The sequence below is a fragment of the Bos grunniens genome, chromosome 1, assembly GCF_055505025.1.
Source record: "Bos grunniens cultivar Pamir isolate PY7600 chromosome 1, Bosgru_T2T1.0, whole genome shotgun sequence".
Classification (NCBI taxonomy): domain Eukaryota; kingdom Metazoa; phylum Chordata; class Mammalia; order Artiodactyla; family Bovidae; genus Bos; species Bos grunniens.
Genome location: NC_141165.1, coordinates 61,733,209 through 61,757,735, shown reverse-complemented (window position 1 = coordinate 61,757,735; position 24,527 = coordinate 61,733,209). Strand labels below are relative to the sequence as shown.

Sequence of the window (24,527 nt, the reverse complement as noted above, 5' to 3'; positions counted from 1 at the left end):
GGTAATAGTAACAGCTAACACTCAAAAAGCATTTCCTAAGGGCCATCCCTTGTGTCAGCCTCTTATTTAATCTTCACAACAACCCTAAGACGTCAATTGTCTTTATTATCCCCACTTTACAGTTGATGAAATTGTCCCAGGGAAGTTACATAATTTGTCCCAAGTCTTAACAACTAGTTGGCAGTAATATTGTTGTGCCTCAGAGAGGCAATGTGGTGGGGAAGAAATGGAGTGAGAAGTTGATGTCTTTGGGAAATATAATCCAATCCTTATTATTACTAAGAGGCAGCCATGAAATACTATTATCTGTGCTGCCCTTCCTACTCAAAGATGCTCCCGTTGACCCACCATCAACCAGTAAGGCATGTCCTTTGTGTTCTTTTTCCATTGGGTGGGGGTTGAGCTTGTGCTCTGCTTTCTCACATGTTCTGCTGGTGATGAGTGGAGAGAACCAGTGGCGAAGCAGAATGCAGAGCTTGGTCAGTGGTCAGTAAACGAGAGCAATGGTGACCAGTCCCTGTGGAGAATAAGCCCACAGTTTTAAAAACTGTTTTAACTGCATAAGCTAATCTTGGAACTTTTGAGACTTTTTAAGGCTAAAATAATAAAACCACTAAGACTCAAACATTGGCCTTTTACTTGTTTAGCTTTTATTTGGCCTGAATGAGTGGTGTCCTCTTCGTTCCTGACCAGTATGATTTCCTGCTGACAATCAAAGTTCTGGTTGTTTTGTCATTCCTGAAGGCTTTCTGAAGCTAAGTGGAAAGCCAAGAATATGAAACATGTATTTCCTTAAAAAACATAAATGTGCATTTTAAAATGTTGTGCAAATAGCTTACTCTAGATTTGGCCAAAGCTTAAACATGTGACAAATAAGTTTGGAATCTTTAAAAATACAGTCCATAGGTTAAGGAGTTAAATTTAAAAAAAGAAATCAAACAATAATTCTAACCATTGGATTGGGAAGTACTTTCTCTTCTTAACATCAACAGTTGTTGTTTAGTCACTAAGTTGTGTCTGACTCTTTTTTGTAACCCCATGGACTGTAGTCAGCCAGGCTCCTCTGTCCATGGGATTCCCCAGGCAAGAACACTGGAGTGGTTTGCCATTTCCTTCTCCAGAGGATCTTCCCAACCCAGGGATCGAACCTGCATCTCCTGCGATGGCAGATGGGTTCTTTACAACTGAGCCACTTGGGAAGCCAAAACCCAATAGAGGAAATCACAAAAGGATTAGGGCAATAATTAGAATTTTCCAGATAGGAGTGCAAAAGCTTTAACTACAAAAATATTCATTGAGGTGTTATTTATTATCATGAAAAGTTGGTAACAATTGAAATGCACACTAGAAGAAAATTGCATAATGGATCATTAGGTTGCTATTACTATTTAGGAAAAATTATCAGGGGAGGAAATGGTGGTGACAGATATTTAAGTTAAAACACTGGATCTCAAACTATTTGTGTCTCTCATACTTGGCCATGTTTAAAATATATCTCTCTGTATGTGTTATTCTTAGGGAGAGAGCAGAAGGGATGGTCACCTCAAGTTAATAGAGATTTAGGGATTATTTTAAAGGTAGGAATTTCTGGCAGTTTTAATTTTCTTCTTATATTCTTCTGCATGTTAATATTTATGTTTCCTTTCAGTTCAGTTCAGTCCCTTTATATTTGAAAAATATATAAATTATTCATGGAAAGAAAAATGAAGACAAGATATACAAAAATTTAATAGTAACTTAACATCACCCATAATCTATTTAAGATGGTAGCTCTAAGAATGATTTTAATTTCCTCAAATAGTTTGTAAATTTAAGGTTTCCTTTAAGAGGAATTTATGTTTTATAATAAAAATTAAAATAGATGAGGAATTAGGTTAGAGTTGAGGCCAGATAAATTTCTATAAAGGAGAGGATATTTTTATTCTGAGGAGCAATTATTTTTCTGCATTTATACAGCTGCCTTTATTTTGAGGAGGGCATGGCAACCCACTCCAGTATTCTTGCCTGGAGAATCCTAAGGACAGAGGACTCTGGAAGGCTACAATCCATAGAGTCACAGAGTTGGACATGACTGAAGCTACTTAGCATGCATGCATTCATTATTTTAGGAAACTGCCTTTTGATTTTTATGTACCAGGTTTAAAATCTTAGATGTTATAGCTAATACAATTATAAGATAGATAGTTTATTAAATAAGGGCTGTGGGAAGAAGTGCACTTAAATACTTGAGACATCAGTCCAAGAAAGACACTCATGATTTCCAGTGTGTCCAGATGTCTTGATAACAATTCCTTTGTTTAAGGGCTATTGCTGGTGTTTAGAATGGGACATGGGGCTTCCTAGGTGGCTCAGTGGTAAAGAATCCACCTGCAATGCAATAGACACAGGAGACACAGGGTCAGTCCCTGGGTCGGGAAGATCCCCTGGAGAAGGAAATGGCAACCCACTCCAGTATTTTTGTTTGGAAAATCCCATGGACGGAGGAGCCTGGCGGGCTATAGTCCATGGTGTTGCAAAAGAGTTGTAAATGACGGGGGACACACATGCATGCCCAATGGGACAATTAACACACTGAGACAGTCCTTAGAAGATATGATTTGACTGGAATGTTGAAGGTGGAAAAGAACCTTGGAGTAGTTGACTTCATTCTTCCTCCTCGTCCTATTCCAGATGAGGTCCCAGAAGCCCAGAATGATTGAGATCCCAAGGTTCTAGTCAACTGGATTGGAATCTTTTGGGGCTTTTAGAGGTCATTTGATTCGCCTGTTGCTGCTATTTTTAATATTTCTGTCTTACAAACATTTTAGTAATAAGGAATGAAACTATGTTTCCATTTTCCCTGGGTTGGTAAAAATCAAAAGCTAATACCATTCAGCACTAACCTCATAACACTGGAGAAAGAAGCTGAAGGCTCAGTGTGGCTTCCAAGGAAAAATGACCAGCTTCACAGGTGTGGTCTTTATTCTCATCGTTGTTGTTCGAACATTTTGTTCTCAGATAAAGGCTTACTTAATGCACATCTGGTTCCCATGTTTATTCTGGAAGACAGCAGCCACAGGGAGTGACTGAAGATCACTGGACACTGAACCCTGGGGATTATGTTTTAGCAGCTTTATTGAAACTGTGTATTGTGTGATTTACACATCACAGGGTTAACCCCTTCAAATCATACAATTCTCTTTCCTTTAGTGTATTTACAGAGCTGTATAACCATGTGTGCTGTGCTTAGTTGCTCAGTCATGTCCGACTGCTTGTGACACCATGGACTGTAGCCCACCAGGCTCCTCTGTCCATGGGGATTCTCCAGGCAAGAATACTGGAGTGGGTTGCCATGCCCTCCTCCAGGGGATCTTCTCAACCCAGGAATTGAACCTGGGTCTCCTGCTTTGCAAGCAGATTCTTTACCAGCTGAACTACCAGGGAAGCCCTGAATAACCATCATCATAACCTAATTTTAGGACATTTTTGGCACCCCCAAAAGAAACCTTGAACCCATTATCTCTCCCCCGCTCTCTTCCTCCCCCAGCACTAGGCAACCACTATTCTGCTTTCTGCCTTTCTAGATTTTTCCATTCTGAACATTTCATTTGAATAGAATCATACAGGTGAGAAAGCTGGAAATTTTAATATGATGATCAAAGACCACTTCAGTGAACATGACCTGGTTACTCTATGGCCCCTGTCTTCTCAGCAGTGTCCTGAAATGTAAGATCGGTGAAACCAAACGAACTCACTGTTGTCACCTATTTACTAGATTAAATGGCTTATTCTTGTTTTCTGGAGTCCCTATATTTAATATTTAAATAAAAATATTTAGTATTCAAAATTTTTTAATATGTGGGAGTACATATCTATTAATATGTGATCGTTGTAGGCTGTGTTACAAAATTGTCAGTTTCGACCACTGCTTGTTGGTTGGAATCTTGAGTGAAAACTGGACTTCTGTAAGACTCAATTTCCTTATCTATAAAGTGAGGATTATAATACTAGTACTTACCTTTCAGAGTTCTTCTGAGTACTAAATGAAATAATTTATATATAAGGCCTCCCAGAATGCCTGATGCACAATGAGTGTTAAGTGAATGTTACCTATTGTTGTTATAGTGTCATTTATAATAAACTATAGAAGTTATTTTATTTCACTCTTTCTGACATCATCTATTCCTACTAAGGATTTGAGTTGGCTTGCAAGAATATTTGCATACCATTAAACACATACACCCACTCTCACAGGAATAAAAGCCAGGGATAAGATTACTAGAAGGACTATATTGAGGAAATAATAACCATAGTAACAAGAGCTAACATTTATAGATAGCAGGTTATGAATGGACATTTCTTTAGTGTTTTTCCTGATGAGCTGAGGGAATATTGCCAGATCAGAAATGGGCAGAGACATTCAAATAAGAGTCCCAGGCTAGGACCTGGGAGGGAGCTTGATGGTCTCTAGTCTACCTAGACTGACACCCCAAGTGTTAGACATAGCCAGATATGATAGCTTGGTTTTGTGTGGATACTCACAGTGTGAAGATGAGTTCTCCATCTCACATTATGGATAGCCACTGGTTATTAAGTACTTACCATGAGCTAAGCTACAATTAGAACCCAAAGTGACTCCAAAACTAGATAATTATGAAGTAAACTTGTCTACTCCAGACAGCCAGTTTCTTTGTTAATAGTCCTTCTTTAAAGAATATTCTTGTATATGTTAAACTGAAATGTACAATCTCTTAGGCACCCTGCTTTCCAATTCTTATAATACCTTCTACATGGAGAAGCAAACACCTAATCAGATTGTGCCCCAGATATCTGAAAACAATTGTCATGGCCCTCACCCTGCCTCACTCTGCTGCTCACACACGCAAGGATAATGTTATTGTTCTTTAGGTTAGGTAGTCCAACATACTATCACTGTTCATTTTTCTTGGAATGTTTTCTCTTCTATGCTCAGTGAGGGCTTCCCTGGCGGCTCAGTGGTAAAGAATCCACCTTGGTGCAGAAGATCTGGGTTCGATCCCTGGGTCAGGAAGATCCCCTGGAGGGAGGGCATGGCAACCCACCCCGGTATTCTTGCCTGAAGAATCCCATGGACAGAGGAGCACGGCAGACTACAGTCCATAAGGTCGCAAAGAGTTGGACACAACTAAAATGACGGAGCATGCATACACACATGCTCAGTGAACTCCTACCCAGCCTTCGAGATTCCTTGCCAGTGTGCCTTTCCAGCAGTAACCTTCCCCATACCTCAGGCTGAGCAACTCCTCCTCTGAGCTCCTAGTGCACTTCTCACACTCTGAGAATTAGCTCTTAAAAGCCTGTCTCCTCCCCTGGACTGTGAGCTTCTGATGAGAGCTGTTAACCTTTGTGCTCCTAAACTCCATTCTACCACCTGACTCATGGTAGTTGCTCAACACTGTGGAAGAGAGAATTTTGATCTTATGTGAATTCCTAACTATACCTGGTTTTACAGAGTTTTCAATTATAAGAAATGTTTTTGACAAAACAAGTTTAGGTAAACCTTGACTAACAGAGGACTGAGCCATAGCCTATGGCTTCTCTTGGACCCAAAGTAGCATCATCTGGGGAGTAAGACTGAGGCCCTTCAGCAGGTCGGTTACTTCACCTGGTAGAAGTATCCACTAATCACCTGATGTAAACAAGGCACTTGTTTGCTGCAAAAGGTTAACACCCACCACCTTTCATCAGAGACATTTAGATGAAATGATTGCAACATTGACGATGTAGTTGAATCACAAAGTTCACAATAAGCTTAAACCAGGGTTCATAAATGTTGATAAGTTACAGTCCAAAGTTACGCATCTGTTTTACTCTGGGATCTTAGCAGGTTTTCGTAGACTATGGATAAAAATTATTCCCTAAAGCATGGATAGAGGCTTAACTTAAGGTATGTAACTGGGGCGAGAAGGCCTACATCTGAAGGAAAGAATGTGGATCTCACCAAGGCTTTGCTATCATTTGTAAAACTGTCCTGCACCTTAAATGGACTCATTAGGTTTGAACCAGAACATTTAGCAGGTCAGGCCCTGGCACAGCCTCTTGCCGCCCGAGCTCAAGTCTGTCAGTTTTCATCTAAACTGCATCTTTATTTCCCATGTGAGTTGCTACAATGCTGGAACCCGAGTGAATCCATCTTCTTCTCCCTTTGCTTTTTGCCAGCTCCATGGTTTTGTGCTAGCTTTTTCCTAAACAGTGGAGCCCAAGCTGGTGGAGGCTGAGGGGGCCACTTCCGCTCAGGGTGGTCCCCAGAAGTCTGGCCTGGGTTTGCAGCCTCTGAGACCAAGAAGGAGGCTTTTCTGGAGCCAGCTGACATGGTGCCATCCAGGCACTGATGGAGCACTTCCTATTTTAGGAAGCTCTCCGTTCACCAGGACTCTTTCACTCCTAGAGAGCTCAAAGTGTTAGAAAGTTCTCCTTTATGTGGATGTGACAGGAGCTTCTCTAGAATATCCACCCTTGTGTTCCAGTTCTGTCCGCTGAAACCACAGAGGAAATGTATGCTGATACCCGCATTCTCATTTCTGTTCAGTTTAAAAACTCCAGCTTGTTTCAACGCTTCCTTATAATGTCGTGTTTTCAGATTTCTTCAACCTGGTCCCTATTCTCTGAGTATCCGTGGTTTGCCTTTGTTGTTCTGTGGCCTCAGTCAGGTCCAAGTGTAGACCGATCAGCAAGCTGGAATTGTTGGCTGCTTCTCTGGGTACTGAGCTTCCCAGGCAGCACCAGTGGTAATGAACCCACCTGCCAATGCAGGAGACGTAAGAGATGTGGTTTCAGTCCCCGGGTTGGGAAGATCCCCTGGAGGAGGGCATGGCAACCCACTCCAGTATTCTTACCTGGAGAATCCCATGGACAGAGGAGCCTGGCAGGCTACCGTCTGCTGCTGCTGCTGCTACCAAGTCGCTTCAGTCGTGTCTGACTCTGTACGACCCCATAGACGGCAGCCCACTAGGCTTCCCTGTCCCTGGGATTCTCTAGGCAAGAACACTAGAGTGGGTTGCCATTTCCTTCTCCAATGCATGAAAGTGAAAAGTGAAAGTGAAGTCGCTCAGTCATGTCCGACTCTTAGCGACACCGTGGACTGCAGCCTACCAGGCTCCTCTGTCCATGGGATTTTCCAGGCAAGAGTACTGGAGTGGGGTGCGATGGCCTTCTCCGAGGCTACAGTCTGTGGGGTCACAAAGAGTCGGACATGACTGAGCCACTAACGCTTTCCCTTTCACTGCTGTCTGTAGAAGGGAGAACTGATTCAGACCGACTCTGCTGACTGTGGCATGTGTTCCCACCATTCTTGTTACTTCCTCCTCAGGAGCCCTGAAGTGAAGTTGGTTCATCCCAGATCCCCAGGGCTTTTGCACAAAACGGCTGCTAACCTGGGCAACCACTGTCTGTACCTGTGAGTGTTTAAACGTAAACGCAGATGTCTGCGTTTGTCCTTAGCAGTGAACCGCTTTCTGTATGTCCCTTTCTCTGTATTTTTAACATGTGGTTACCAGATCAAAGACCATAAATATTTTGTGACTCTACAAACATAGTACTAAATTATGCTCCAAAGTGGGTGGATTTATGAACAGTGCCACTGGCAATGAGGTTGGGTTAGCACAGTTGTAGCTGGTTTTCAGTATGGTCCATTGCTGGCCTCATTGAGACTGGGAATTTGGGTCTCTTGTAGGAAACTCTTGTATATTTGATTCTCTCATGGGACCCCTCAGGCCTCTAAACACCCCATCGTTGACTGACTCAGGCCTGTGGGTTACACCTTCAATGCTTCTTGGTGTTAGTACATGTCTTCCTGTTTCTATAGTCTCTGGACTCAACTCTGAATCAGAATCCTTAGGACTGACTGCACTGCTCTAAACTTTGCTCTGCTTCCAGCTTGCCCTCTGACTTTGAGCATGCCCAAATCCTCTCTTTGTCTTTATTGTAAAACCCTGACTTATTTGATAGTTGGTATAGAATCTCTGAATTCAGAGGACAATTCTTTACAGTAACAGAATTAAGAGTTGAGTATTAAAAGCAGTTCTTTTTTCAGATACACTGGTGAAAGGAAGCCTTCCAGGAGATATCTGGATGGTTACTTAGCAAGAAATCCATTCTGATAGTTCTAGTTCTCCCTAGATGAAGACAGGAGGAAGTAGAAATTGTCAAGAATATATAGTTGAAAGTTTGAAAGAGAAGAAACTGCCTAGTAGATTTCAAATGACTGAGAGCATAGAACTGAAGAAGAGAATGGATTTCCACCTGTGTGGGGCACATTTGGTGCTGGGAAGCATAGAATTGCGGCTAGGAAAGGACTGTAGTTTTTTTCTTTTAAAAGTGGGAATAAAGACAAAAGTGACCTGTATATCTCACTTCCTACTAAGACAACTTTTAGTCATGTGCGTGACTTTTAGTTATGTGGAGCTACTGGGGTTTTATAACTCTGTTTAAGTGAGTAAGAAATAGTGAGTAAAAATTAGCTCCTTCAGATGCTTCTTTAGATTCTGAGTCAGCACAACACAACTCATCTCTCTCATGAGAGAAGAGGTGCTGTCTTATACTTCTTGGCCAAAAATATAGGCCACTTTCTGTCTAGAAATGTAGGTGTGTGTTTTGAAAAGAAAGCCAGAAGCCATATTGAAATAGCTCAAATTTAAATCAAGATTTTTAAGCTCAAATTTAAGTTGATGTTAGTGTTGTGCTTAAAAAATGTGTTAATATTCAAAAGGATAAAGTTACCTTGTTAAGAACTGACTCTTGGATTGTGATCGAGTGGTAATATCTATCATCCAGGTCTTGAGTTTTATCAGTCCATAGCACAGCTCTGCCCTTAGCCTGATGAGAGATTCAGTATTTGCCAGTCTTTGTGTATTTTTATTTGCCACATGATATGTTCTTCTAAAAGCACAGGCTTGGCGATTTTAAGAGGGTAGGAGACTATAGGTATACTCCCTATAGATTCAGCTGTTGTCTCATCAATTCTCTAGGCATTTTGCTGCTGCTGCTGCTAAGTCAATTTTGCTAGGTCCTTTATAAATATCTGTGTGCCATTATCTAGGTGAATAAAGGTCCTGACACAGCTGTAGCAAGCTGGTTTTGTTCTCACTGACTATAACATTTCTATTGTATTTTCCTTCTCAGGCCTACTTTCCTCCTGTCATAACATGCCTTAATATCATTTTGGAGCTAGTCTAAATCAGTGTCTGTCAAACTGAGGTCCCTCTGAATCATTGAGTGTCTTGTTAAAACATGGATTCTGTTTCTGGGATATGGCTAAGATTCTGCATTTCCAGCAAGTTTCAGGGTGATGGTTACATTCAGCGGACCATTCAGGGTTTTGAGTTAACGAGGATCCCAAGGTTAATGCTCCTAGGAAGACAGGTGGTGGCAAAAAGCAAGCCATAAAACAAACATTAAATCGGAGGAGCCTCATATGTTCGTTAATGACTATGATTACTTTGGCCAATGCCCAGCCGAGTTCAGAGAGGCAGTAGTGCATAAATGCACGTTAACAGCTTTGGCCCTGCAGTCCACTTTCTGACACTCAGCAGCTGAGTCACATGGGCACATTACTAACCTCTCTAAACTTCAATTTCTGAATTTGTGATATGCAAGTAGTATGAAAGTCTACTTTATAGGATTATTGTAATGATTAAATGATATCATGCATATGAAGTCCTTAGTGCTTGCTCAATGTTAGCTCTCTATAGTGATAATTCAGAAGACATTTATTGAGCATCTACTATATGCCTGGTATGCAGCTGTGTAAAAATTCAAAAGCAACTCTTTCAACAGATATTGAATTCAGTTTTTGGAGAGTTCCCAGAGTTGAGATTGTATCTAAAACTTTGACTCTGAGGCCAGTGCTCTTCCTGCCTAATTCTGTGCCTGATTCATTGGCCGTCTCTTGTGTTCCATATTAAAGCTAGTCTGGTTTCAGGCACCTTTAAGTGACACCTGTGTGCTGAGTCACAGTGGATTCAACATGTTTTAACTTAAAACCCAAAGTGAGTTATGTTTGGTTCCTTGGGTTTGAGCAAGTTATCTCTGAGGATAAAAATTGAAGGGTAGGTTTTTGTTTTGTTTTATATCATCTGGACTGTTCTGCTTGATCAGCTGAAACTGAGTGAGATCAGAGGATAGGCCTAGTTAATTTCTATTCCAGTGGATCATATTCTGAGCATACACCTACCTTCCACTTTGGTATCTGCCTTTTATTGTATTTTATTAATTTTTAAACTTTTTACTTTGTATTGGAGCATCGCTGATTAACAATGCTGTGACAGTTCAGGTGTACAGCAAAGAGACTCAGCCATGCGTGGTACCTACCTTCTGTCTTTGCATGAACGAACTTGTCTTTCTGAGAGAGACTAAAAACATTACACCCTGCCTCTTTCCCAAAAAGCACCCAGCAAGTGTGCGTACAAGGAGCTGAGTGTTGCCACTTTTCATTTATCTTTCGTGCCTTTCTTTCAAACCCCGTCTTGAAAAGCAAATGACCTGAGAATTTGTCTTGTCTTTATCGAATTGTTTCCCTAGTCATTGACACTTGCATGCCTTTTCTGAGCTTGTAATAGTTCTCTTTGTGATGCATATTATAATTTCATGGATACTAGTTTGGCAGAAACTTCTGGATGTGATTATTGTGTTTGTGAAAACATAATAATCTCACTGAGCAGAGTCTTCTGGTAGTGAAAACAGTGAAATTAAAGCAATATTCAAAGTAGGAATTGACAGATTGCTTTCTTTAAGTGTTTTGACAATATCTTTTCACCCTTTTTTTTTTTTTTTTTGGTTATAAGTAGTAGTTTGCCTATTTTTGTTACAAGAAATATAAAAATGACTTTTGTTGCTGGTTATTCTGTAAGGTCAAGGAAAATTACTTGTTCTTTCTTTGAGTATTGCTATGTGTTGATTGATTTTTACAACTCTACTTATTATTCCTGTCTTGGCAGATTTTATTAAAAACAGCTTCTTAGGGATATAATTTACAAGCCATAATTTTCACTTATTTAAAGTGTACAATTCAGAAGTTTTCAGTGTTGTTTTTGTAAATTTTTACTAGTACATTTTTCTTTTCTCTTTCTACTGGGTGTGTTCACCCCGCCTCCATATTACCGTACCTTTAACAAATTTGGTTAATGCTTATAGTTTGGGGCAGATATAGGTGGCATAACAAGGAACTCTTGGAAACTACTAACTTAAGGCACTTCCTGATTACTCTATGGCTTTTTATTAACTTTATATTAGTGCTATTTTAATGATGAATTGATCATGTGTCAGCTGTGCCTGTGAGTCATTAGATCCAGCCTGTTTCTCATCTCTACTATCCTTCTTTCCCCTAACCCTCACCCTCATACGCATCCAGTTTAACTTGTTTACCTTAAATATTGCGTCGTTTCTCAAAGGTGGCAGAACTGAGCTCTGATGGTTCCGCAAAGGCACTACTTTACGTCCCTGAGACTTATGTGGAAATCGCTATTGTCTACAGTAACTTTATAAAGAGAGCAGCGCCAGTATTCTGTTTAGCCCAGTATCTTTTTTATTTGGGAAACCACATTGGTTAGTTGGGGAGTAAAAAAGATAACCAATTGAAAATAATGTTACTTATCCTACAAAATCCCATTTTGAACAGCTCAAAATTATTGTCATTGAATACTTTTTAGCTCCAGGACTCCAGCATCGAGAGTGGGAAGTGAGAGGTGGCGGATGGAGACTTTGAGATAAAATGTAAATGCCTTAGCATCACCTGCACTTAACCCTATGCCCAACTACACTGTACTTTTTTTCATTTCCTGAAACCTGTCATGATTATGGAGACAAAATATAGTGGTTAGACTGAAGATATATTTAGAATTTAACAGGACTTATTGTTTGGATAGAGAGCGTTAGGGAAAGAGTATGGCTGCAGATGAATTCCAGGATGTGGTTTATGCAGCTGCGTAGATGATGTTCCCAGTTCATTCAGGAAGGAAGCCCAGAACGAGGAAATGTTTTGGGATTTGGAAGATGACGATTCTATTTGGAGAATATCAAGTTCACCCAAGTGGGACATTCACAGGTGGTTGGGTATATATATCTGAAGCTTAGGAAAAAGAATAAGGCTGGAAGGATTTACCACAAGCCCAGTAGACACCAGTGTCTGGGAATACAGAGATGGCTTCTTGTTCAGGGAGCTCCCAGTCTTCCAGAAGAGACAGAGGGCAAGTGGAAGGAATGTGTTCAACGATGGTATCACCTGGGAGCCATAAAAACACCAAAGAAAGGAAACAGGAGTATGTATTGTCACCAAGTATTGCCATGAATGAAACCACCCCTGAGAGGTGAGGAGACTCTGAAAGGAAGATCGTGGGACCCTGAATACTACCAACATGTAAGAGTTGAGCAGATGAAGAACAGCCTCCAAGAAGATTTCATCTCAGTGGCTGAAGACAGAGAAAGAAAACTAGAAGAGTGTGGGAATGTGAAAGCCAAGAGAAGAGACTCTTCAGGAGGGCGTCAAGCAACAGAAAGGTGAAGTGAGATAAGAATAGAGACAAAGGCAAAGTGGAAAATGTTCTCAGTGGACTCATCTAGATGTGGTAGAAGCACTGAGGAGAGTCATCTGAACCAGCCTGCAAGGACAGGGAGGTTTCCTGAAGGAGGTGGCTCCTGGGACAAAGAATGAGTGACAAGAGTTAATTAGACGAAGAAGGAAATTGCAGTAAGGCAGACTCCAGAGGGAGCAGCCTGTTGGAAGGCTGAGAGGTCAGAGAGCATGAAACATGTGTGGTTTAGCCTAGCTGAGCGGGGTAACAGAAATCCTTCAAAAACTTGACTCAAGTCACAGCGAGAGAAATTGAGTGGAACATATATGTAATTGAGGTGCTTGTGAATATTTTAAACAGCAATAGGATAAAACAGTAAACAAGAGAGGTTGATAAGAGACTTGATTAATCGAGTGATGAGAGGAGGGTTGGAAAGAAGCACAGATGGGAGATAGCAGATACGGAAGGAAGGGCATTATTCGGGGGGTTTAACAGTGAAGGAGGTAAATACACAGGTGAGGTGGAGAGTAATGAGAGTGTGCTTTTCACAGTGAAGTCAATTATGGGAGGTCATTTTGCTTCCCCAGCACACATCATGGTGCTCAGCATATTGTGGTTGCTCCATAAATACATGTTGAGTGAATTATATCATCCTGAGTCGCTTGAGAAACCCACAAAGAGGCACGCCTGGAAAGCAAGATGGCTTGCCAGTCTGGCTGACACATACTGACTCTCTCCAATTCGCTGAGGTTTGGCAGCCTATCTTTGTCTGCCATTTCTTGTTAGCATTAATGCAATCCATGTGCTTCTCAGGGGTGTCGCAGAATTAGGTGTCATTAGAATAGCTCTGTTCCTTAGTGACATTCATAAGAGCAGCTATTTCTTGAGCAAAGACCAAACTAGTTCTTTCCCTGTGAAGCGGGCAGTCAGTCCACATGTACTGAACAGAGTCTGCCTGCAGCTGAGACAATAGCAACTTATCCTGCCTGTCTGGTCATACTCCTTACACATTTGGACATGGTTCACAGATGCATTATATGGAATGAATCTGGCCCAGAAACAGACTTGTGTTAGCATGTGGGGCATGAAAGAGGCCTCAGTTCTAGTCTTTCTTCTGCCTTCTCTGTGGGATCTTGAGCTTCTGTCTTCTTCTCAGTGCATCAAAGGATGTGAAGCCAAATGATTACCATTACTAGAATGGTAATTACTAGAACTACTAGATTCTCATGTGTGCTAGAAGTCACTGACCAGGGTTTGTATCCACTGGTTTCATCAGTCCAAAGATTGTATCCTCAGTTCTTGACTTCATTATTCACCTTGTTTTATGTGAAAAAAGTAAGAAGGCCAGTTTTTAATAACAGCAGCTTGCATGTATCTAGCACAAATTTGGTCCAGATATTATTTTTAGTATTTTATGAAAAAAGTGAAAGTGAAAGTCACTCAGTTGTGTCTGACTCTTTGCAACCCCATGGACTATACAGTCCATGGAATTCTCCAGGTCAGCATACTGGAGTGGGTAGCTGTTCCCTTTTTGGGGGGATCTTCCCGACCCAGGGAAGATCAAACCCAGGTCTCCCGCATTGCAGGCAGATTCTTTACCAGCTGAGCAACATGTTGACTGACTTAATCCTCACAACAATCCAATGCGGTAGGCATTACTACTCTCCCCACTTTATAGATGGGAAATTAAAGCACAAAGAAGATAAGTTACTCACATAGGTTCACACAGCTTGTAAGTGGTGGCATGGACATTCAAATTTAGGTGTTCATTTGACTCTACTATGCTGCCTCTCAGCTAGAATCCAGGTGGTAACTGGGCCAGGGACTCAGGTGTTTCCCTAGTAGGAAGGCTCCTCTGTATCTCTTTTCAGTCTGAAATAGCTGTTCTCTGTCATTTCACTGGGACTCATATTTAAGCCCTGGCCCATGCACACTGTAACTGAGAGACCAGGCAGAGTCTCAGCTCACTCACCTCAGCTGTGGAGATGACAGTAATGCCTCCTGTCTAGGCTTCTGGAGTTCAAATGAGATCAGGTCTAGAAGAATGTGTTAAAAGAAGGAGAAGGCTGTTGGTCATAATTTTAATAATTATTATTACCTGTGCTTGTATATTTTTGAAGAATTTGTGAAACGAGTTTCACTGTATTTTAAAGCTTGGATTCCTAAAATAAAGGAAGGAACTTCCTAATTTAGGTACCCAGTGCTAAGGAGGGGAAATTTTCAAATGAGTTTATCAAAGCTTTCTTGTTTTAAAAGTTTAATCAAAGCAATTTTAATAGCTCCTCCAGAAAGAAAAACTCAAACAGAACTTCAGTTTTGATGACTTTTTCCCTTACCCGAACATCATTACCATTAATAGTGGACACCCCAACTTTATAGACAAGAGCCATGGAGCATCAAGGCCCTGTTTTGAGAGTTAGTTTAGTTGTCTCAAAAGAGGTCAAGTTTACTTTCAGTTCCATATGGGCCTATTTAACTTCATATTTTTACTGTTTTTTGAATTAATCCCCAAGTATGACCAAGAACCGTAGATGATAACTGTTGACTCTAAGGGAAATCAGGTTGAAGTCTACAAATATGCTTTCCAGAGGGTGAAGCAGTTTAAAATATCTTGCATATTGCCCTGTTAGTGGGTCACACCTATTGGCTGAATTTATAAAGAAGAGTGAATTTTTTTTTGTAAGGAATGCAAAAGTCATTAACTATAATTGAATTAAGGATATTAGTAAAGTGTCACATTTGGCAGTTGTTTTTTTCCAATTGTTTGCTTTAAATGAAGTATTTAAAAATAGGAATGTTTAGGGGAAAAACCCTATATACCTATAACATCCAGATTGAAAGAAAATGTCACTGATATATTAAGTCCTCTTTATACCTCTGATTATTCGCATAGAGGATACCCACCCTTTCTCCATAAAGGCAACCATGCTTCTAAAGTTGTCATATAGTTATTTACTTGATTGCTTTTTACATCATACTTCTACATACATTTATGTTAATAGACAACATACAGGATTGTTTTGTTTTTTAATTCTAAATACAAACTGTAAGCTGACTTTTTTTTCACCAAACTTTGTGCTGATACATTTATTTCCTTTGCTGTATAGTATTGATATCTTATTTAAAATATAACCCAACTATCCATTCTGTCTTTTCCAAAATTTGATAAATTTTTTTAGTCATTATTTCAAAGCTTTGTGTATGTGTCTCATTTTCTCTCTGGCCTGACCTCCTGGGACTCAAATTACATAATTGTTAGGTCTTTTGGTATCATGTAGGTCACTGAGGCTCTGTTCATTTTTTTAGAAATCTTTCTACCACTTTTTCTGTTCTTCACTTTGAATAATTTTGATGACTCAGTCTTCAAGTTCACTGATTCTGTCATTGCCATTTTGATGTTAAGCCCATCCACTGGGCTTTTTTTTTTTGCTGAAATTTTCTACTTGTTCATTCATCAAAAACACATTTTCCTTGACATCCTAGTACATGTTATGATATTTGCCTTAAAATCATTGTCAGTTAATTTCTACATCTCAGGATGGGCCTCCATTGATATACTTTTCTCTTCAGAATGGATCACATTTTCCTGTTTCTTCTTTGTCAAATAAGTTTAGATGATATTGTAATTGATTATATTATAGACTCTGGATTTAGTTATGTTCTTTGCAAAGAGTTTGTTTGTTTTAGGAGGCAGTTAACTTGGTTGGAGTCATACTTCACGCTCCATATTTCCTGTGGTGAGGAGTAGCAGAAATCTCTACTGAAGTCATTTTAGTACTATCTGAGTTCTTTGGAGTGTACTCTTGAATACATGGGTCAAGGGTTGGCCTAAGCAGAACTGGGTGCTCCCTTTGTGTGGCTCTCTCCTTTCCACAGTTTCCCAATTTACTTTTAAACTGTTGTAATTGCCATTAAAACTGTTTCCTGGTTCTTGAGCCAGTACAATTATGGATCTTCTGTCTGAGTTTTAGTCATCCCACTTGGCGTGAATTAGGTGTGTCCTGGGACAAAAATAGTGCCTTCGGTTTCTTCCCTGTGTTGATCCCTTTCCAGTTTCTGCTTGCTTTCAGTTGTTTTTTAGTCACTTATGTTTTACGTTTTGTCCAGAATTTAGAATCATCTTCTGTGGGATGGCTGACCTAATAGAGCTACACCTGTATTACTAGAAGCTAGAAGTTGTGATCCTGAATGACTTTTATATGAAATTTCTTATTTTGTAGTTTCCACAGTTTCATGCGGTTCCTTTTCAGAACTGCTGGGTATGCTTCTTCTAGTCTCATTTAAACAGATTGTGCAGCTCTTTGAGGCTCTGCATTTTTGTAGGAGTCTCACTTCTAGGTCCCTGCCTCCCATAGTCCTAGGATCATGTCTCCTTACAGTCACACGGAGACAGAAAAGTTATCTCAGACCCTTTATCTATGATCAAAACCCTTTGGGCCTTTTCAGCCTCAGTTCCAGGATACCCATCTGACTTTATTTCTTCACCTTTGGAAACTGGAAGCTTTTTCTCATTATTGTTTTTGGTGCTGCTGCCTCTGTTTTTATCCTTGACTAAGTATTTTTAAAAATTGATCAATTTATTCAGCAGTTCCATGTTTGTAGTGGGAAATGGGCACCTGCATTAGCTTAATCCATTTTGTTTTCAGACAATTGAAGTACTTTCTATGTTGTTCTTAGTGGCAAACAGACCATTCCCAGAATACAACTCTAGCTGCTAATTCCTTTACTAATGAGGGAACTGAGTTCAAGAATTGATATATGGAGTTTGGACAGAAGACTTGTAGCTCTTAGAATACCTAAGGGCATAGAAGGAACTAACATTGTTTCAGCATTTACTATGGCCTGAGCTCTGAGCTACTCACATCATTTAATTCTTGTAATTCCTTACTTTAGTAGTATTATCTCCCCTTTACACACTAGGCAATGGAAACTTCAAAGAGACATAAATACCTTGTTTTTCAGCCTAAGGAGAATTAGAATTCAAGCTATTTGACTCAAAAATCACATACTTTCCAAGGTACTCTGCTGTCTCAACAAATATTTTTGTAAGTATATAGAAGATTAAAGAATTGAGATTTTGCTGTGTTTACCACTGGTCAAGACAAAAGTTTGAGAGCTCGTTAGTGCTGTAGAATGTCTAGAGGAGTTTATACATGTGTGTTCGCCAACTTCATTCTTTTCATGGGTGAAATTCATGGGTTATCAGTGAAAATGCTTTCCGTGCTGACTCACACTAATGGAGGTTGTTTGCCAATTCTTTGGAGGGAAGTGAAAAAAAGGAATCGTAGCCTTTTAGACAGCTGGACAGAATTTTAATGATCAAGTCTATATGTGAGAACATAGTTTCTTCAGTTAAACAGCACTGCCATCATAAGATACACAGAACAGTTTTAAGAAAAAGAAGCAACAAAAATAGAATGAATGATTATATGAAAACTCTTGAGTTAATATCTATAGTTTTTTGGTCAGTATGTATCATCAAAAACAACATTGTGCTCATTAAAAAAAAAATGTTTACTGTTCTGAGCCAGTGAAAGAAATTTTGTCTTAAAGTGATTTTAATAGAGATTAACTCTACCGTGGAAAAATGTTTATCTTGTTCATCTGTTGCTCACTCACCGAATCATTGGTGTTCTTAATCTCCCTTTGTAAGAAAAATGTTTATGTTAATATCATTTAACATAATTTATCAGCCAGAATGGAGTATGTTTCTATAAATTTATGTGCAGTTAGCTTCCTCTCCTGAAGACCCATCACAATGCTTGCATATTCTATTCTTGACCATAAAAACTTGAGTATTCATTTAACATTGAAGGATATTATTTTTAGAAGTCTGACCACAGTTTATAGCAATGTTAGTTACCTTTCTTTTTATAAACAAGAATGTTTCCTTTGGGATCCTTACTGGATTTAAGTCAGTTTATTGGCTGTACCAAGTCTCTCACTCATCATATCTAGTAAGCTTATTAACAATCTTTGGAGTCAGGAGGGCCCCTCTTACGTTTTCTCTTCAATACAAACGTTGATATGTACATTGTGACTTATAGAGGCAGGAACAAATCTTATTTAGATATTGACTCAGAATCATCACCTGAATACCCTTTGCATTTGGGCTAGGTTTTAATTTCCTGGTTGGGGTTCCTTAGAATGTGTTCTTTTCTCTGACATTTAGTGGTGCTGAAAGAGGAGTTTTCCTTATAATAATGTACTTGCTGTAAAGTCCTAGATATAGAGAGTTGCTTGTTAATTTCAGTTTTTACATGAGGAAACTAAGTACTAAAGTCCAGGTTAGTAAGGCAAAGTCAGAGCAAACCAGGCAGCTGACTCCCATCAGATTGCTGTGTGACCCTGAGCAAGTCACTTAAGCTGTCTGTGTCCTCAGTTTCCTTGTCTATATAAAAGGATATTAGAATAGAACCGTCTCCATAGGGCTGTTGTGAGGGTAGATTGAATTAGTGCATGCAAAACGCCTGTATCACTGCCTGGCACATGGTAAGCACCATTCGAGTTTACTTTTTATTGTTACTTTTAACTTCAGTGTAAAATGAATTTCTGCAAGAGAGGAGATGGTTCAGTGGTTCATACTGGTTCTAACACTATCTGAAGCCAAGTTTCCTGGATAATAGAATCCGAGAGCAGCGAGAGAGAGAGGGAAAGAGAAGAGAGGCAGCCAAGTGTCAAAGGTGGTACATTCCTTGGCTGGCCACAGCTTCACGAAAGTTGGCCAGTGGTTTGGTCGCATAGGAGAGTTTCCACGTTGGCTGTTCAGTAGCAGTGTGCTCAGCACAGTCAGGCGAGGAGAGGGGAGTGGAGTACATCTTCCATTCTCACAGACTCTGTGGCTTGGTCCCCCATTGCCCCTTTGCCCCCTCTCCCTGCCTCCCCCAGCACACATGCACAAATTCCGAGGAAGCCAGGTTCCAGCCCCTGGTACTGTGCCTCCTCAGAAGCCTCAGAATGAAGCAGGCCTTCTGTCAGTCTAGCCAGTGGTGGGTGGAGCCAGAATGCTGGAGCTGTGATAAGTCCTGCGGGGTTGCACCATGGAGGCTGTGTGGAAGCCCTGCCCTTAGCCAGGAGGAAGTCAAGATGACTGGTGGCATTAGGAGAAGAGGTAAGAGTGGTGGTGATGAGCATCTCTAGTGAGCTAGAGGCAGAGGCCAGGGGCCACCCCCACCATTCACATCGTGCACCCTCAGTAAGCTGTTATAGCTCCATGTCTTTGATTCTAAATGAGATTTTTTGAGGATAAGTGATTCATGTAATGTGCCTTTAGTGCGTGGCTTAGAGTTGTTGTTATTTAGGCACTAAGTCGTATCCCACTCTTTTGTGACCCCATGGACTGTAGCCCACCAGAATCTTCTGTGCATGGGATTTCCCAGGCAAAATTACTAGTGTGGGTTGTCTTTTCCTTCCCCAGGGGATCTTCCCAACCTAGGGCTGAAACCTGTGTCTTTGGCATTCACAGATTGGTTCTTTACCACTGAGCCACCAGGGAAGCCCTTGGCTCAGAATAGGTGCTCAATACATGACTGATAATATTTTCCTATTCACTCATATTTGAAATAGACATTGGTTTCTCTTAACACTTGTATTTGGCTCTGGAAATGAAATATCTATTTAAACTCAAAGATATGACAGAAATGAACTAGAAAAAAGCTGATATCACTGCAAAGAGGGTAATATTTAATCCTAGAACGTGTCAAAAGAAATGACTGAGAAAGCCTGAGGCAGAGAACAGAGGCCATCAAAGAGGTCAAAGGATTTAGGGAAAAATTATGGGAACTGAGAAATTATTTTCCTGCTAAAACTTGCTTTTGTAATTGTAGATTCATTTTTGTTTTTAGCTAGGGAAAAAGAAAAGAGAACGTGGTTTCCAATTTCTGTTCTGTGGACACAGGGAGTGAGATGTTTTGGCATCATTGTCTCCAATCTTGATACCTCAAGGGAGAAAAGCAGTCAGTGTTAGGCCAGATATTTATCCAAGGCTTACTATGATGTCACTGGAGTTTGAGTTTAGTACTTGAAAACACATTTATGATTTTTGCATTGCAGGGAGCATCAAATCATTTTGTACAAATCCTTGCTGTGTAAAATGTTTGGCGGGGGGGATTATGTAGTATGGATCTGCCAATTAATTTCATCAAAATGAAAACTCTTAGTATGAAACCAAGAAAGAAGGATGAATAAATGGGAAACTTCTGGGCTCTGGAGGCTTCAAGACCAGAGTAGATATGAAGCTCAAAAGGAGGATAGTGTTTGGGAAATAAACTTCCATCTCTGGGGACCATGTAAGTAATAGCAAGTCTGTCCTGTTTGCATTTTACAGAGGAGAACCCATGGAGGCTGTTAGTTGCCCAGATTACACTGATAATAAGGGAAGACTGAATTTAGGTCATCTGACCTATTCCCTACACCACTGACATTTAATTATCTGTTCAAGGTTCAAAAAACCCTCCAGTGATATTTGTGTAACCGATGTTCTCAAAAAAATTCAAAGATCTAAGTAAACATTGAGTTGGGGTTTTTTTCCGATGTTATTTTCTCAAAGTATATAAATTGGAATGTAAAATATGATAATACCATTTAGTTTATTCAAAGTCAGCTAAACTCAAAAAAATTTTATCCAAGGCTTACTGTGTCACCAGAGATTGAGTTTAGTACTTGAAAACACATTTATGATTTTTGCATTTCAGGGAGCATCAAATTATTTTGTACAGATCTTTGCTGTATAATATGTTTGGGGAGGTTATGCTGCTGCTAAGTCACTTCAGTCATGTCCAACTCTGTGCGACCCCATAGACGGCAGCCCACCAGGCTCCCTCGTCCCTGGGATTCTCCAGGCAAGAACACTGGAGTGGGTTGCCATTTCCTTCTCCAGATTATGGACCTTCCCAATCAATGGGGACCTATCAATTAATTTTATCAAAATGAAAAATGGGAAAACAAGAAATTCCCATGACTCCATTTGGTTTTAAATGATCTAATTATAATTCACTTCATATTCATCTGTTGTGATTTTTGATTTAGAAATCCACTGCATTTATTTTCCTTGGTAAGCAAACATCACATATTGAAAAAAAAAATGGGGACAACTTTCTAAATTAGAAAGAGAAGCAGGAAGTAAATCACCATCATCTTCACAAAACAGAAGTTGAGATTTATTTTTATTATTACTATGCCTTTTTTCATTGTTTTATTCTAAGAGTGTGCAAAGTAAGGAGTACAAGTGTCCATCCATCCTGCCATTCCCCAGTTCCACTTCTGGCTGGTTAAGGAGCTAGACTTTGGAGTCAGACCAAGCAAGTTCAAGTCCAACTCTATCACTTCCAGCCAGGTGCCCCTGGACAAGCTGCCCATTTCTCATCTTAAAAATGGGAGTGACAATGGGACTCGGTTCCTAAGGTTGTTGTGAGGAGTCACCGAGGGCATACAATTCATCTTTTTGTATAGTGCCTGGCATGTAGTACATATTCAGCCAATATTAGCTAATGTTAATATTTATTTTAACATTAATAGTTGTAGTTAATATTATTATTCTTGTAGTTTAGCTAAGGCAATATTTATGCACGAATCTGGTAAGGAAAATATCTGTTCTCTTTGATGTTCTGCTTCCTGATCATGTTGAAAATTAAAGATCAGAAAACTCTAAATTTCTCTGATTTCACCATTAGATAAGTGTAGGTAATTATAATTAAATGTTCCCTGCAAAGATGTTTAATTCTAGTATTTAAAACCAGAAAAAAAAAAAGCAAAACCATTTACTTCCCGGATACAGACGCAAATAGAAATAAAACACAGCTGCTGTTATCACTCTAAGGGCTCCATCTCTACTTGGTACCAAAAGAGATAATGATCTTGCAGTATGTTTATAAGGAGGTAACAAAATAAATTACATTATCTCAAGTGTACACATTGAAGGCTTTATCCTGTTGCTGGTTAAAATAGGCTATAACTATAACAACTGCTCACCCACCATTATAGATTATTTCAGATGAAAGAAAATATGGGATAATAAATTATGATTTGACAGCATAGGAGTGTCAGTGGCCTTGCAGCTTGATATTAAAGAATAAAACCAGCAGTACAATTGTTGGACAAAAACTCAACACAAAGCAGCCATGCACTCAAGTGAAGGCAGTGATGGACAGATAGTTTGGTTCTTTTTCCAGTATTAAATGGTGAGATCTTCAAAAAAGCCTGAACAAACCTACAAAGCCTTTGGGTCAGCTGCATTTCCATGGAACCTTGTAAAATATTACAAACCATAAAAATAAAGAATAAGATGAAGTCGAGGAGAGTATCAGGTTATGTTTCCAAAATTGTAAGGACAGTGGAGCTAATGGGATCCCTTAGAGGGGTGGTGATTCAAGCAGAAAGTATCTATTGTTACAGAAGTTCAGCTTATATAAGTGACTAATTTATAGACATTCAAGCCCATAAAATAAAATTAATAATTACAAACTTCTATAACTAAGTCCATAAGATTTCAGAGCCAGAAAAAATCTGTTTTATAAATTCAACACTGACACGACTGAAATAAGGTTAGATAGATTATTTAACTAAATAATCAAAATTTTGAATGCAAATTATTCAGGCTAATCATAAGTACCAGGTAGGATCATTGTGGGTACTAAATAACATAACTGTGCTAAAATGGTGCTGCGGGCATAGTAAATACTTGAGGATAAAAGGTAAGAGGACTCCTTTCTGTTTCTTTTCTCACTCTTAAACTTTTCACAGATTTATATCCGTTTTTCTTCCTTACCTGAAACATGATATGTTTTGTTAGACTGATCCAGTAACTCTGTACTATTTATCCCAATTAGCTTGCAATGTGTAAATTATTCTCTGTGTATCTTAAATTCAACATGCATTTTTAACAGCATTAACACATTAACATTTTAACATTAACATTTATTCTTTTAATATTAACACTGTCCAAAAGGAAAGTCATTTGAAGCAACCCTTATTTTCCTTTGCTGTGCTGAGAAAGTTAACTAAGTTACCCATTAGACTGTTTAATCAATGGAAAATACCTAAAGTCTTGACAGATTCACAAGTAGCAATGATATGATGTAATTTCTTACTTGTTTTTCCTTGTTTCATTTCCTCTTAAGTTTTTCATTACCTTGTATTTTAAATAAAGCAAACCCTGGCTCATTGTTGGCATTTAATAGGCGCCTGTTGAATTGAGAGGGAAGGAATTAAATGTTTTAATTATGACCAGAGGCACTGACTTCTCATATTCATATGAAAAACTACTTCAGTTAATTTCTTGGAATGGGAGAAGGGTTAAATGGATTACATTATAAGGGAGACTGAACAATTTATAGCATCTTTTATTTACACTTAAGGTTTTATTGTTAAAGGAATCCTGGAGATGAAATGGCTCAACCTCTTTAATTTATAGAGAAGGAAACCAAGGTCCTGAATTTAAATGGCTGAAGGATGCAAGAGGAATTCATTTATTTTTCTTTACATTTGAGTCAGCTTCTAAAGGGACTTGCTCAAGGGCACTGATTTTACTAAAACTTCCATCTATTTTAGGGGCACTTACGCATCTACAAAAAAATATACAAAAGATAAAGACTATGGTTAAGAACATCAGCTTTTGGGTCAGAGAGACCTGGTTTCAAATTCCTTCTCCATCTCTTACTGGTTATATGACCTTGGACAGATTGTCCTAAGTAATCATCAAATTATGCAATCTCTCCATGCTTCTCCATATTTCCTTGTCAATAAAGAAAGAATGACAAACCCTTGTCCTCTTCAAAGTGGAAATAACAGACCTTCATAGATTTATTATTGATGATAAATATGATAAGGTATATAAAAGATTATCACCAAGCCAGGTGATGGTAAGTAATCAGTATACATCAACTATTATTGTAACATGAATTAGAAGTGGGAAAGTTGAAGGGAAGTGATAGAGGCAAAGATAGTCCTGAATTTTGCTAGCAGTGAGCCACTAGTGGGCTCCAGGCTTCTTACAGCCAACATGGA

At 39.4% G+C, this 24,527-nt stretch overlaps 1 protein-coding gene and 1 long non-coding RNA gene across 40 annotated transcripts in view; one reads left to right on the top strand and one right to left on the bottom strand.

The window, feature by feature from the left end:
* The window catches only part of PLD1 (phospholipase D1), a 273,635-nt gene that overhangs the window by 65,862 nt on the left and 183,246 nt on the right, over positions 1-24,527 (top strand). The window contains exon 1 of one of the 39 annotated variants that reach the window (XM_086394340.1): positions 19,321-19,635. The exons of 36 other annotated variants lie outside the window; for them this stretch is intronic. The gene's annotated coding sequence lies outside the window, so the exon portion shown is untranslated. Of the gene's footprint in view, positions 1-19,320; positions 19,636-24,527 lie in introns of those variants that run through there. 2 more of the 39 variants (XM_086394451.1, XM_086394280.1) reach the window with 2 other exon arrangements.
* Positions 86-3,005, bottom strand: LOC147379533 (uncharacterized). Its single transcript, XR_015161653.1, has 2 exons — positions 2,883-3,005; positions 86-517 (listed from the first exon to the last, which is right to left on the bottom strand). It is a non-coding gene; the product is annotated as an uncharacterized LOC147379533 (long non-coding RNA).